The sequence below is a fragment of the Mandrillus leucophaeus genome, unplaced genomic scaffold (assembly GCF_000951045.1).
Source record: "Mandrillus leucophaeus isolate KB7577 unplaced genomic scaffold, Mleu.le_1.0 Scaffold794, whole genome shotgun sequence".
Lineage (NCBI taxonomy): Eukaryota > Metazoa > Chordata > Mammalia > Primates > Cercopithecidae > Mandrillus > Mandrillus leucophaeus.
In genome coordinates, this window is record NW_012108630.1 from 61777 (window position 1) to 76172 (window position 14396).

A 14396-nucleotide genomic window follows, 5' to 3' on the forward strand; every position below is an offset into this window, starting at 1 on the left:
GAAACCGTCTGATCCGCAGGTGGTAAATGAGGGAGGAACCAAACCTGAACTTGCAAGTCAAGCCACAGAAGGGTCCAAATCAAATGAAAATGATCTCCCATAGGAGGCCATTTGGTGCTGGAGGTGGGTTTCTCAACTGGGGCTCTATGAGATGTTGCTGAGGTTCCACCTTGAATTGTGACTAAAAACAGTTTTTTATTTGTGTGCTGCATTATGCTGTTCTCACAGTAGTGAACAATGATTGCACAGCCCTGTTAATCGTTTTGTTAGGGATCTTTCAGCCCTTATGGAATTATGTAGAGGCAGACCCATGTGCCACACTATTGCAAAGAGGGGAGAATGGGAGGGGAGGAGGATGCTGGCCTCTCCCAGGCTCCTCTTATGCAGTGCCAGCTGACTTACTGTAGTGAACTGACTGTAAAGTAGAAGATCAGAGGGGAGTTTTCATTCAAAGGAAGGAGTTTTTACATGCCACAGCTCAGCTGTCCCCCTGCCACTTTGTTGTAAACATTGCAAGAATGTGGAACATGTAGGTTAGAAGTGAATTGTTTGGTGAAGTTTTTGTACTTTTGTGATTTTCTTGTTTGACTACGTCTGTTTTTATATTTTATTAACATTTGTGTGTAACAAAGCTGACAGTTCAGTGCTGCAATTTGGGAAGGCAAGATGTGAGAAAGAAGAGAACCATTTTAGGCACAGAGCTACAGACATTTCTGAAAAGGTTGGTGATGAAGAATTTTGGTCTTCTGAGTATACTTCAGTATTCTAGTGCAACAAGGGAGACAAAGAAACTCTGTCTTTATAATGAAAGCTAGTCCTCAAGGGTTTTATATGAACTCAGTCCAAGCTGTCCTATCCCATTGTGCATAGTCTGTGGCATGCAACTTACAAAACTAGAAATTGTAACTATAAGTCACAGCCACTTGACAAGAAAGAATATTCATTATTTTCAAATTGCTTTTGGACTATCAAAACACTAAGGCTTTTGTTCAAAAATCACATTTAGTCAAAAGGTTTAGGAAGCGAATTATCTAGTAGCAGAACTTAACTCAGGAAAGGAAAATATGCATACTTGATGAGAATCTAATAACATTACAATGCTGGGGCAGGATGCAGTACAAGATTGAAAAGACTATTCTCAATAAGCCTTGAGAATAAAAGACTTTATTCTCAATAAGTCTGATATCTCAAATGATGCTAAAAAGATTTTGCATCATTAACTGAAAAGCAGCAGCTTCTCCATCCAGGATGATGAGTCAACAGGTTTCACAAATATTTGTCATGCTGTAGCATTTGTAAGATTTGTAAATGATGAAATTCAAAGAAAACTTCTTCTATTTCTAGGCTACCAAAACAAAGGCCAATATATAATGTTGTGACATCCTATTTGGTAACTAGAGGTCTGTTATCTACCCTCCTGGTGCCCCATCAGTGGTTGTCTCCGGAAGTAATTTTGCGTCATTAAAAAAAAAAAAAAAAGAAAGAAATCCTGATGTTGACGTTATAGCACACTGCTTTCTTCAGAGAGATGCTGATATCAAAAAACTGGAAGATACAGTGACGTTCTGAATAATGCTACAAAACTGGTTACCTGTATCAAAGACCCATTTATGCAAAAATGTTAAAAAAATTAAAACACCCAAAACAAAAACCTGGACAAACAGCACATAAACCTCCTGCACCATACAGACATCCAGTGACTTATCAGAGGGAGTTCTCTACAGGACATTTGAGTTGAAAGGTGAATTGCCAAGTACTTACAAGAAAACAGCCAGCTTTTGCTGAGTGCTTTGGAAATGAAAAATGGCTACAGAAACTAGCCTATTTAGCAGATGATTTTCATCACATGAACAAATGAACAAGTCTCTTAAAGGTTCTGGGGAAAAAATTTTTTCCTAAAGTGACAAGAGTCTTAGATCTAAAAGGAAACTGATTTGCTACCTTGCCGGGGGATTCTTGAAATGTTTCTGCAGCCACTTGGACTTGAAAATGAAGAGTACAACTCCCAAATCTTTCTAGAACCCACCTGGAGGAAACACAAAACCCAATTAAGTAGTATTTTCTCTCCTTTTCCCGGCACTAGTATATGACTGTATGGGGAACCCCTTCTGCAAACCTGCTCAGCTTGAAATTTTGTCTCCGAAAGAAGAGAATGAACTCAGCTCTTGTCTGACAGTCCTACATTTCTGTGAAATAAGAGTATTCTTCAACTTAGTGCTCACACTCACACACCATAAGGATTCCCTGCAGGGGTTTCCTGAATTTGAAAGTTTTTTCATGGCCTATTTTTTGGGTAAAATAATTGAAAAAGGCAGACACCAACAAAGTCTGCAAAGTAAACTGTCCAGAATAAGAATATTAAGGAGCTGCAAAATTAGCTTGTGGAAATGGGCTTATCCTTAAGTTTTAAAAAGTTAGGAAGTAGTAAAAATGTTAGGCTTCCTGCACAAGTGGCTATGTTTATTTAATGGCTAGTGAACATGGGAATATATTTTTATCCTCGTAGCTAGCAGTTCTGTTTGGTAAACCAGACTAGAATGATTTGAGAGGGGCAAAGAGAATAGGCAGGACCTTCCTTCTATAGCTTTACATATTTAGAATGTGAATTCTTAATGGTGTTGAAGTTACCTTGAAAAGATTGATAAGAGATTTATTAATATTATTTAGGGGAATAGGGAGGATAGAATTTTGGTGCCTTCTTCAGCAGACATACTCCATGACATTCTTTTATTTTGATAGTGCATGACAAAAGGACGTGGAAAAAAATTGACCGTGTGCCTACAGAATATGCAACTCTGTGGAACTAAGTTGTTTTTACTTTGTGAAAGTTGCCACTCCACAGAAAGATTTTGATTTTATAGTTTGTTTTTAGTTGCCTTTTATATTTATTTGTATTTGGTAAGGCTCGGTTGTTATACAAGCTGTTCCTTCCCAGCTACAAAATCCTCTGTTTGGTTGTAACCTGAACTCATTAAAAGACTTGTTTTCAGGTTTATCAACTGTTTATTTTCACTGACATTTGAGCATGTTATTTTATAAATGATGAGATTCCAGGGTAGGAGGTGAGTGCTTTTTAATTCCCCTTTAGTTTTTTCTTCTAAAAATTACGTCAGTTAAAACAAAAAACAAAAAACAAAAAACCTGCAGTCTTGTGGTTGAGAAAACTTGTTTAGCTCTATAGAGAAAAGAATGTTAAGCTTTGTATTTTAAAACATGTTTCTCTAAGGTTAAACATGGTTTTCAAATGTTATTTTTACTTGTACTTTGCTTTTGGTACAGCCAAATATCAACCTTGTTTTTCATAGTTCCTGATATTTTCCGAAAAATAAAAATAAATTTGTTTCCTTAAAAAAAAAAAAATTAGTTTGCCAATGGTCTAGGAAGCTCTAACCTCATCATTCTATTGGTAGCATAGTCTATTCCTAACCAGACACACATGTGTTAATGGAGCCACAAGGTTTAGGTCTTTCCTAACGGCTTCAATTGGGTGATTTTTATCCAAGCAATCTGCCTCCTCTTTTTAATTCTGTCTTCCCTGTAAGTATTCCTACACTAAAAGGAAAAAATACGTTTTTCATTTTACCAAAAAAAAAAAAATTACCTAAATTAAGGTTTTCATAGTAACAATGTCTTCATAGTTATGGACTACCTTTCCTTCCTTTAAAAAAAAAAAGGCAACAAAACATCCACAAAGGTCACTTTCACCCAACACAGAAAACCCTACCTCCCGCCATCCAAAAATGCCACCTTTGAGCTGCCAACAGGATTTCTCACTATTCCTTAGGCATTCCTCCAGATAGTTTTTTCAAAGTCTGACTTAACTCAGCACAATGTAGCCTGAAATTTGTAGAGGCCAGACTCTAGCAAAATATGACTACAAAAAATGGAGATACTAGTTTTAAACTGCATAAATATATATATAAATAAATCCATCAACTCTCTCAACTGCAGCAGTCTAATCATTAATCAATAATCTATCAATTGACATAAGTAACCTACATGATATTAATTACATCATTACATAGAATTCATCTGTGTAGAGCAACACTGTCCAAAAGAAATAAAATATGACCTATATGTGCAATGTAAGTTTTCTTGTAACAGCATTCATTAAGTTAAAACAAGTTAAAATTAAATTTAATAATATATTTAACCCAATATATCCAAACTAGTATCATTTCAACACGTGATCAATATTTTTTTTTTTTTTTTTTTTTTTTTTTTGAGATGGAGTCTGGCTCTGTCGCCCAGGCTGGAGTGCAGTGGCCGGATCTCAGTTCACTGCAAGCTCCGCCTCCCGGGTTTACGCCATTCTCCTGCCTCAGCCTCCCGAGTAGCTGGGACTACAGGCGCCCGCCACTTTGCCCGGCCAGTTTTGTTTTTTTTTTTTTTTATTTTTTTTTTAGTAGAGACGGGGTTTCACCGTGTTCGCCAGGATGGTCTCAATCTCCTGACCTCGTGATCCGCCCGTCTCGGCCTCCCAAAGTGCTGGGATTACAGGCTTGAGCCACCGCGCCCGGCCTCCACGTGATCAATATTTTAAAATTATTGCCAGGTGCAGTGGCTCACACCTGTAATTCCAGCACTTTGGGAGGCTGAGGCAGGTGGATCACTTGAGGTCAGGAGTTTGTACCAGCCTGGGCAACATAGGGAAACCCCATCTCTACTAAAAATACAAAAATTAGCCAGGCATGGTGGCACGTGCCTGTAGTTCCAGCTACTCAGGAGACTGAGGCAGGAGAATTGCTTAAACCCACGAGGAGGAGGTTGCAGTGAGCCGACATTGTGTCATTGCACTCTAGCCTGGATGACAGAACAAGACTGTCTCAAAAACAAAACAAAGCAAAAATCATCAAGGTATTTTTGTACTCTTCTTTACAAAATCCATAGTGTATCTTAGACTTCCTGCACATCTCATTACATTCTAGATACAATTCCAGGGCACAGTAGCTCCAGGTGGGGTGGACAGTGCAGGTCTAGAGGGTACTGGATTAAAGGGTTGGACAAACACTGCGTGAACACTACCAGTTCTCCCAGTCTTCAATGTGCCCATAGATGTCAGAAGATTAAATTAGTCTCTTATATCCACTTACATTTGTCTCTTCAGAGAATTTGACAACTAGTGTGTAAAGTTTAAATTGCTTTTAAGTTGGTATTAGTTGCACCATGTTAAGAAAATAAAATCAGTGTTGATTTGCTGTATTCTTCTCCTATTGCTACTATAACAAATTATCACAAATTTATTGGCTTAAAACAACACATATTTATTATCTTACAGTTCAGGAGATCAGAAGTCTAAAACGGGTTGGCATGGTTGTGTTCCTTCCGGAGGCTCTTGGGGGAATCCATTTCCTTGCCTTTTCCAGCTTCTAGAGGTGGCCTGCATTCCTTGGCTCAGGGCCCCTTCGTTCATCTTCAAAACAAAACCAGCAGCATATCATCCTCAAATCTCTCTGTCTCTTTCTCTCTCCTCTGCTCAAACATCATATCTCCTACTCTTATTTCTGACTTTCTTCCTCCCTCATAGGAGGAGCCTTCTGATGACATTGAACCCACCTGGTTAATCCAGGATAATCTCCCCACATCAAGATCCTTAACTTAATCATGTGTACAAACTCCCTTTTGCCATGTAAGATATCATATTTACAGATTCTGGGGATTAGGATGTGAATATCTTTGGAGGACCACGGCAGACAGAATTGTCTACCACAATGAAATAGGCTCATATGCTCAACTCAGATCTACAGGTGAGATTTTGTCTCAACACATCTAGTTATGACATAGCTATGGCAAAAACTAGCTATGCCCTGGATCAGTGGTCTCCAGCCTTTTTAGCACCAAGGACCAGTTTCGTGAAAGACAAGTTTTTCCATGGCCAGCAGGCAGAGGGGATAGTTTCAGGATAAAACTGTTCCACCTCAAATCATCAGGCATTAATTAGAGTCTCATAAGAAGCACACCACCTAGATCCCTCGCACGTGCAGTTCACCATAGGGTTCTTATGAGAATCTAATGCCGCCGCCGATCTCACTAATGCTCATTTACTTGCCACTCACTTCCTGCTGTGCAGCCCAGTAACAAACAGGCCACAGATGAATACCGGTCCATGGTCCAGGGGTTCGGGACCTCTGTCCTGGGTGACTATTTGTTCCAAGCAGTATTTCATAAAAGTAAAAATGTAGTGTAATAAATATTAGACACATGCTTGGCTTTAATAAGTGAATGTGGCGGTTTCTAGAATTTAAATATATATGCCTAGGGAAAGGCAAGATAGTAGGTATATGAGTTGAATCTGGAAAGAAAGACTCTTTAGCTGTGTAGTACCTATTTTTTAAGCCGTTGTTCCAAATTTGCCAGGAAAAATCTTCACCTTCACACTCAAGTAATTAGTACCACATTTAGCACGGAGTATGCTTTGTCACAAGGATATGATAAAATTCTTTTATAAGAATTTACTCTTTGCTAAATACATGTGATGAAGTAAAAAAAATCTTAAATCAACAAATATTTAATAAGAATATTATGAGGAAGGCACAGTGCCCAGTACAAAATATACCATAACTTAAACTATAAATTTAACTTTCTTAAGAATAACGACTACTTTAAAAATTTTCCTTCCTTAGCAAGTCAGTGCAAGCAAACTGTTCATGGATTCCACTGGAATATTGCCCTTTAATACTTTCTCTTCAATTTAATCTTATTTGGAGGTTCTATTTACACACTGAAAGAGAAAATTGAGGCAACAATTCCAATTTTAAAACATGTGTTCCTGAACTGCCTGGATCAACATCCGAGTTTGCACCATCCCTGTGTGCTCAGGCTCCAAGTCTCTTGTCCTTGGGGGATGGACAGATACACCCTGACTTGTGATGGGGTTATGTCGCAATAAACAAATCATAAATTGAAAATATCTTAAGTTTAAAATGCATTTAATACACCGAATCTACAGAATATCGTGGCTTAGCCTAACCTTCTTGAAACATGCTCAGAATACTTACATCAGCCTACAGATGGGCAACACTACCTAACACAAAGCTTATTTTATAAGGTGTGGAATATCTCATGTAATTTTTTGAATACTATACTGAAAGTAAAAACCAGGATGACTGTATGGGCACTCCAATTAGAGTTTCTACTGAATGCTTTTCACTTTTGCACCATCATAAAGTCAAAAAAGCATAAGTGGAACCATTGTTAGGTTGGGGGCCAATTCCAATCCTCAGCTCATGCTGCAATAACAAAATACCATAGACTGAGTGGCTCAACAACAGACATTTATTTCCACAGTTATGGAGGCCAGAAGTCTTCATGCACCAGCATGGTTGGAGCTAGATCCCTCTTTCCGGCTTGCAGATGGCTGCCTTCTCCCTGTGTCCTCACAATGGCAGAAAAAGAGACACACAGCAAGCTCTCTGGTGCCACTTCTTTTAACAGTACTAATCCCATCGTGAGGCCATGGCCTCATGACCTCATCTAAACTTAATTATCTCCCAAAGGCCCCATCTCCAAATACCATGACATCGGGGGTTAAGGCTTCAAAATACGAATTTTACAGGGACGTAATTCAGTCCATAGCATGGAATATGCAGGACCTAGGCAAAAAAGGGCCTCAGGGTGATGGACCTATTCTGGCAAACTGGATCAGACTCAGCTCTTTAGTCATCCTCCAGCGTTCCTGGTGGAGGATGTTCTTCCAGACACCCCAGGCTGTGGGGAGAAGAGTAAATGTGATTACTGCTGAAAGCTCATTTCTCAGGTTCTCTAAATATGGGTTCAATGTGCAACCCTCAAAGGGAATTTTCTACCCAAAACTATAGCTTTGCAGCTAAACAATTATATTCTTGAAATGATGTCTAGGGAGACTGAGTTTTCTTAAATAACAAATCTAAGGAGAAAACAAATGCCTAGCTGGCAAGACAACTTTCTTGCCTAATTTTACTTTTTAAAATATTTTTTACTTTTCTTGAAATAGAAATAAATAGGGTGAAGTTCTATAAGCCAGGGAAAAGATTCACTTACCAATTCTTGAACTAAAATATTACTGTGCTGAAAAGAGAAGCAGATGATGAGTATATATATGACAATCACTTTCATGAAAACTCAGTTCTAGAAAGACACTAAATTTCATTTATTGTTTGTCTAAAGAGAAAGTGCATGCATAGTAATTAATGGACAAGATGGTCAAAAAGTAACTGTTCTAGTGCTTTATTCTGGATAAATGCAGTGTAAAAATTCTTGTGAATTTCAGTAAAGCATGATTTAATACTACAGCAAGGGTGCCATTAAAGTGTGGGTATTAACTTTCCAATAATTTCTAGAAATTGAAATGGAATGTGTTTGGCAATAACATGACATTTTGACACCAATGAAAATATTTTATGTAGTTATGTAAGTGATAAAAATAAATGCTTTATAAAAACTTATCCAGAAGGACTTATAACTAGGAAAAACAATCATAATTAACAAGATTTTCTGAAGCGTGCAGCAGCCAAAGACAACTTTTAGGCCAGCTGAAGGTGATGAGGTCATTTCTGGTCCTAAGTTCATAGAATGTGACCACCTGTAGAGATTTTTTTAACGCACTTAAAGGAATTAATTTTCCAAATATGGAGAAACTGAGAGAGTCTCCGTCTTTTATGTGACTTTCTATTGTGCCAATGTAATGGAATCAAATACACACTTCAGCTTTTTAAGCAGCTGTTCCTATGGTGCAGGAGTAAATGTGTAAACTCTACCAGTACCAGCTGGAAAAAAAGAACATGAATCTATTATTTCCGAATGTATTATGAAGCCTAGATTTTGTTTCCAGGATAGAATGTGTCCAAAGCAACCAAATAAAGAGGAGGATTGTGAAATTATCCAGTGGATAAGGAACCATCTTGACATTTCGACTGGCTGATACAAACAAAGCTATGTGGGCAGGTGACCCTGCCTCCTGTTGCATTAACTGTGCAGAGTCCAGCACAATACTGAAGAGATTCTTTTTACTATTTTTAACTGAGATCATTACAGCACAAGACTCTTAACCACAGTACCATCAAAAGAACAAGAAGCAATTTTATCAAGTATATGTCTTTTTCAAAATGAACATTACTGATCTCTAAATTCATAATGTCTACTGAGGATTTCTAAGTCAAATAATAATAACTATGATGATAGTAATAATAATAGAAGATATTTCACTAAAACATGCATATCTTTTGACTCTACATTTAAATATAATTTTAATAAAATTCTATTTGTAAGTATTGCCAAATAAGGACAAAAAAGTTTTAGTGTATGATGGTGTTTTTCAAAATAAAATTTATCTTTTAGAGAAGTTTTAGGTTCACAGCAAAATTGAGTACAAAGTACCGTCTATACCCTGCACGCCCTGACACACACACACATAGACAACTATCAGTCTCCTACAAGAAAGTGGTACATTTGTTACAATCAATAAACCTACATTTATACATGTTTATCATCCAAAATCCATAGCTTATTAGAGTTCATTCTTGACGTTGTATATTCTATGGCTTTGGACATGTATCCAGCATTATAGTATCATAAACAATAGTTCCACTGTTGTAAAAAATCCTCCATGTTCCATCTACTTATCTCTCATTCCTCCTCAACCTCTGGGAAGTATGCTTCTTTTTACTGTCTCTATAGTTTTGCATTTTCCAGAATGTCATATAGTTAGAATCATACAGTACATAGCCTTTTAAGATTGGCTTCTTTCACTTAGCAATATGCATTTAAGTTTTCCCCATGTCTTTTCATGGCTTGATAGCCAATTTCATTTTAGTTTTGAATAATCTTCTGTTTTCTGGATGTACCACAATTTATTTACGCATTCACCCAGAGAAAGACATCTTGATTGCTTCGAAATTTTGGCAATTATGAACAAAGCTGTTATAAATATCAGTGTGCAGGTTTTTGTGTAGACACAGGTTTTCAGCTCATTTGAGTAAATACCAAAGAGCACTATTGTTGGAGTGTATGGTAAAAGTATGTTTAGTTTTTGTAAGAAATCGTCCAGCTGTCTTCCAAAGTAGCTGTACCATTTTGCATTCCCATCAGCAATGAATGAGAGTTCCTATTGTTGCACATTCTCATCAGCATTTGTTGTCAGTGTTTTAGATTTTGGCCAGTATAATAAGTGTGTAACAATATCTCATTGTGGCATTAATTTGCAATTTCCTAATGCCATATCATTTTCAGGATCCTTACACATGCATATTTGCCATCCACGTATCTTCTTTGGTGAGGTGTCTGTCCAGGTCCTTTGTCTATTTTTTAGTGGAGTTGTTCCTTTGGTCCTTTGCCTCTTTTTTAGTGGGGTTGTTCCTTTTCTTATTGTTGAGTTCTAATACTTTGCATATTTCGGATAGCTGTCCTTTATCAGATATGTCTTTTGCAAATATTTTCTACTACTCTATGTCATAGTGTTTTAAGTGTTGGTCAACCTTGAGCCTTTAGAGAAACAAAAAACAATTTGAACAAATTACATGGTTGTAAAGCTTTAGAACCATTCTTGAAGATGAATTTAAAATGATCTATCGGCTGGGTGCAATGGCTCAAGCCTGTAATGCTAGCACTTTTGGAGGCCAAGACGGGAGAATTGCATGAGCCCAGGAGTTTGAAATCAGCCTGGGCAACATAGGGAGACTCAATCTCTACAAAAAAATTAAAAAATTAACCAGGTGCAGTGGCACATACCAGTAGTCCCAGCTACTTGGGAGGCTGAGATGGGAAGATCGCTTGAGCCCAGGAGGTCAAGGCTGGAGTGAGCCATGATGGCATCACTGCACTCCAGCCTAGGTGACAGAATGAGACCCCGTCTCAGAAGAAAAAATAGAAATAATGAAAAAATTTATCTATCTTAGATTATTATTTCAGTAACTACTGTGAAAGTTGTCAGAATCAAAATGGAGTCACTAATGTTAAACATACACACACACACACACACACACACACACACACACACACACCTGACATACCAAAACCAGACAAGAACACAATAAAAAAAAGAAAACTACAGGCCAATATCCTTGATGAACACAGATGCAAAAATCCTCAATGTAATATTAGCAAACTGAATGCAACAACACATTACAAAGGTCATTTACCATGATCAAGTGGGATTCATCTCGGGGATACAAGGATGGTTCAGCATGTACAAATCAATAACAAGTGTGATACATCATGTCAACAGAATCAAGAACAAAAGGCATGTAATCATTTCAATAGATGCTGAAAAAGCATTCAATAAAATTCAATGTTCCCTTATGATAAAAAATGCTCACCATGTTGTGGGTAAAAATACACACAAACTGGGTATATATGACAAACCCACAGCTAACATCATACTCAACGAGGAAAAGCTGAAAGCCTTTCCTTTAAGAAGTAGAACAAGACCTCACTCACCACCGACAGCCCGTGTCAGCGTGTGCAAGCCCTGCCACCACCCTGCAGAAATGCTTCAATTACCTGCAGTCTTTCGTCAGATGAGAGCAGTGCTGAGGGTCCTGGCTCCTTATCTCACTCGGGTTTATGCCAAAGATGTAAAATTCTTGGTGCAGATGCCTAAGTCTTAATGCTTCAAAGTGTAGACCTTTTACCCACTGCTGAAGCCATTACAATGGGGCCAAAGGGAAAAACAGTGATTATTGAGCAGAACTGGAGAAGTCCCAGAGTAACAAAAGATGGTATGACTGTTGCAAAGTCCATTGACTTAAAGGATAAACATAAGAATATCGGAGCTAAATTTGTTCAAGATGTTGCCAATAACACAAATGAAGAGGCTGGGGATGGCACCACCACTGCTACTGTTGCCAAGAAAGGCTTCAAGAAGTTTAGCAAAGGTGCTAATCCAGTGGAAATCAAGAGAAGTGTGATGTTAGCTGTTGATGCTGTAATTGCTGAACTTAAAAAGCAGTCTAAACCTGTGACCACCCCTGAAGAAATTGCTCAGGTTGCTACAATGTCTGCAAATGGAGACAAAGAAATTGGCAACCTAATTTCTGATGCAATGCAAAAAGTCAAAAGAAAGGGTTTCATCACAGTAAAGATGGAAAAACACTACCGATGAATTAGAAATTATTGAAGGCACGAGGCCAGGTGCAGTGGCTCACGCCTGTAATCCCAGCACTTTGGGAGGCGGAGGCGGGCAGATCACGAGGTCAGGAGATTGAGACCACCCTGGCTAACACGGTGAAACTCCGTCTCTACTAAGAAATACAAAAAACTAGCCGGGCGAGGTGGCAGGCGCCGGTAGTCCCAGCTACTCGGGAGGCTGAGGCAGGAGAATGGCGTAAACCCGGGAGGCGGAGCTTGCAGTGAGCTGAGATCCGGCCACTGCACTCCAGCCTGGGCGACAGAGTGAGACTCCGTCTAAAAAAAAAAGAAAAAAGAAATTATTGAAGGCATGAAAGTTTGAGGATATATTTCTCCATACTTTATTAATACATCAAAAGGTCAGAAATGTGAATTCCAGGATGCTTATGTTCTATTGAGTAAAAAGAAAATTTCTAGTGTCCAGCCCATTGTACCTGCTCTTGAAATTGCCCATGCTCACCATAAGCCTTTGGTCATAATTGCTGAAAATGTTGATGGAGAAACTCTAAGTACACTCATTTTGAATAGGCTAAAAGTTGGTCTTCAGGTTATAGCAATCAAAGCTCCAAGGTTTGGTGACGGTATAAAGAACCAGCTTAACGGTATAACTATTGCTACTGGTGGTGCAGTGTTTGAAGAAGAGGAGTTGACCTTAAATCTCGAAGATGTTCAGCCTCATGACTTAGGAGAAGTTGGAGAGGTCACTGTGATCAAAGATGATGTTATGTTCTTAAAAGGAAAAGGTGACAAGGCTCAAATTGAAAAACAAATTCAAGGAATCATTGAGCAGTTGGATGTCACAACTAGTGAATAAGAAAAGGAAAAACTGAACGGCTGGCAAAACTTTCAGATAGAGTAGCTGTGCTGACAGTTAGTGGGACAAGTGATGTTGAAGTGAATGAAAAGAAAGACAGAGTTACAGATGCCCTTAATGCTACAAGAGCTGTTGTGGAAGAAGGCATTGTTCTGGGAGGGGGTTGTACCCTACTTTGTGCATTGGTGCCTTGGACTCATTGACTCCAGATAATGAAGATCAAAAAATTGGTACAGAAATTATTAAGAGAACACTCAAAATTCCTGAAATGACCGTTGCTAAAAATGCAGGTGTTGAAGGATCTTTGATAGTTGAGAAAATTATGTAGTTCCTCAGAAGTTGTTTATGATGCCATGGTCAGAGATTTTGTGAATATGGTGGAAAAAGGAATTATTGAGCCAACAAAGGTTGTGAGAAGTGCTTTATTGGATGCTGCTGGGGTGGCCTCTCTGTTAATTACAGCAGAAGTTGTAGTCACAGAAATTCCTAAAAAAAGAAAAGCACCCTGTAATGGGTGCAATGGGTAGAATGGGAGGTGTTATGGGAGATGGCAAGTTCTAATTATTAGAATAGTGCTTTACTTTAATTAATGGACTATGGCAGGAAGTCCAAGGCAGTGTTCCTTACCAATAACTTCAGAGAAGCTGGAGAAAATGACTGAAGAAAAGGCTAGCTGATGTTCAGGAAATCACTATAACGATCAGTTACTGGTTTCAAGTGACAAATATATAACGTTTGACTGCTGTCATTGTCTATGCCTACAGATAATTTATTTGTATTTTTGGATAAAAAGACATTTGTATATTCCTAATACTGGGTGCAAAAGCCATGTACCAATGTACTGCTTTCAACTTAAATCACTGAGGCATTTTTAATACTATTCTGTTAAAATCAGGATTTTAGGGCTTGCCACCACCAGAGGAGAATTTAAGCAGCCTTTCTGTGGAGAGTGAGAATAATTGTGTACAAAGTAGAGAAATATCCAATTATGTGACAACCTTAGTGTAATAAAAATTTGTTTAAAGTTAAAAAAAAAAAAAAAAAAAAAAAACTGGAACAAGACAAAGATGTCCGCACTCGCCATTCCTATTCAACACAGTACTGGAATTCCTAGCCAGTACAATTAGAAAAGAGAAATAAATTAAGGGCATCCAAATCAGAAAGGAAGAAGTCAAATTATCCTTATTCACAGACAACACGAGTGTATAATTAGAAAACCCTAAAGACTCCACAAAAAAATGTTGGAACTGATAAATGAATTTAGTTGGAACTGAAAAATGAATTCTAAGTAAAGTTGCAGGATACAAAATAATCATACAAAAATCAATAGTATTTATATACACTAACAGCACATGCTCTAAAAAAGAAATCAAGAAGGCAAACCCATTCACAATAGCTACATGAATTACAAAATACCTAGAATACATTTAACCAAATAAGTGAAAGATCTATCTTAGAAAAGCTATAACACACTGATGAA

The 14396-nt window shown here is 37.9% G+C and overlaps 1 pseudogene; it reads left to right on the forward strand.

Annotated features, from left to right (window-relative positions):
• Positions 1-11462: 11462 nt before the first annotated feature.
• On the forward strand, positions 11463-13477 carry LOC105529937 (annotated as a pseudogene).
• The last annotated feature ends 919 nt before the right edge of the window (positions 13478-14396 follow it).